General features: G+C 47.3%; 1 long non-coding RNA gene across 1 annotated transcript in view; it reads right to left on the minus strand.

Moving 5' to 3' along the window:
- Positions 1–277: 277 nt before the first annotated feature.
- The window catches only part of LOC112073752 (uncharacterized), an 11,089-nt gene continuing 9,879 nt past the window's right edge, over positions 278–1,487 (minus strand). The window contains exons 4-5 of the long non-coding RNA XR_002894615.2: positions 1,025–1,191; positions 278–299 (exon numbers count right to left, since the gene is read on the minus strand). This is a non-coding gene — a long non-coding RNA (uncharacterized lncRNA). The remainder of the gene's footprint in view (positions 300–1,024; positions 1,192–1,487) is intronic.

A 1,487-nucleotide genomic window follows, 5' to 3' on the forward strand; every position in this document is an offset into this window, starting at 1 on the left:
GTGGTGTTAAGGCAGTCCAAGTGTGTGTGGTGTTAGGGGTCAGTGGTGTGTGTGTGTGTTAGGGGTCATTGTGTGTGGTGTTCGGAGTCCAGTGTGTGTGTGTTAGGGGTCCAGTGTGTGTTGTGTTTTTAGGATTCAGTGTGGTGTGTGATTAGGGGTCCAGGTGTGTGTGTGTGTTAGGGTCCAGTGTGTGTGTGTTTAGGAAGTTCCAGTGTGTTGTGTGTTAGGGGTCCAGTGTGTGTGTGTTAGGGGTCAGGTGTGTTGTTAAGGGGGCTGTGTCTGTGGATGGAGGCCAGCTCCTACGGCCCAGAGAGAGAGATACAGTATTTAAACATGACGCTGTGTCTGTGGATGGAGGCCTGCTCCTACGGCCCAGAGAGAGAGATACAGTATTTAAACATGACACTGGCGTGGATGAATAAGGTTATCTAGCTCAGCAATGTCTACCCTGATATCAATCAGTCAGATGATTGAGCTAGATCCCTCAAACTCAACTCTGGACCTCGACGCCAATTCCACTGCAGTTTGACATTGTTCCCCTCTAATCAGGGACTGATTTAGACCTGGGACACCAGGTGTGTGCAATTAATGATCAGGAAGAACAGAAAACCAGCAGGCTCCGGACCTCGTGGGGTCAGAGTTGAGCACCCTGATCTAGATCATTGTGATCAATAGCACAAGGCAGACAGACTTGGCGCAGGGGGTTCACCTAGGGTTGCCAAACTACCTGCAATATACCCTGCCTTACTGACCCTAGGTGTAGGACTCCTGTCCTCCAGGTCTACAGTGCAGCTGTTATCTCTTTCATCCTGGCACTACGTTGATTAATCAATGTTTGGCCAGAGTGCACACACCTGGTTCCTTGGGACTGGATCAGTCAGATCCAACTAATCAACTGCTCACCAAGACCTTGATTGGTTGAATCAGACAAATTAGTGCTGGGCTGAAACAAAAGCCTGAATACCATAGTTGACCAGGTGCAGGGTTGGTGACTACTGACGTGTGTGTGTGTGTTGTGACTCACTGCTGAGGTCTTCTGTGGGGTGAGCTGGGCCTGAACCTTGTTGTAGTACTTCCTACAGTGTTGGTCCGAGGGGTCCATGTCTGGAGCGGAGCGGGACATAAAGACTGTCTCTGGCCTGGTGGAGGGGGCTGGGAGCGCCTCGTCCACTAAGGAGTACCTCTTCAACTCTGTCACAGATGCTGACACGTTAATGACACACTTGGTCGCACATATACAGTGGAGAGAACAAGTATTTGAAACACTGCCGATTTTGCAGGTTTTCCTACTTACAAAGCATGTAGAGGTCTGTAATTTTTATCATAGGTACACTTCAACTGTGAGAGATGGAATCTACAAATCTACAATCTACAAAAATCCAGAAAATCACATTGTATGATTTTTAAGTAATTAATTTGCATTTTATTGCATGACATAAGTATTTGATACATCAGAAAAGCAGAACTTAATATTTGGTACAGAAACC

The sequence above is a fragment of the Salvelinus sp. IW2-2015 genome, unplaced genomic scaffold (genome assembly GCF_002910315.2).
Source record: "Salvelinus sp. IW2-2015 unplaced genomic scaffold, ASM291031v2 Un_scaffold2352, whole genome shotgun sequence".
NCBI lineage: Eukaryota > Metazoa > Chordata > Actinopteri > Salmoniformes > Salmonidae > Salvelinus > Salvelinus sp. IW2-2015.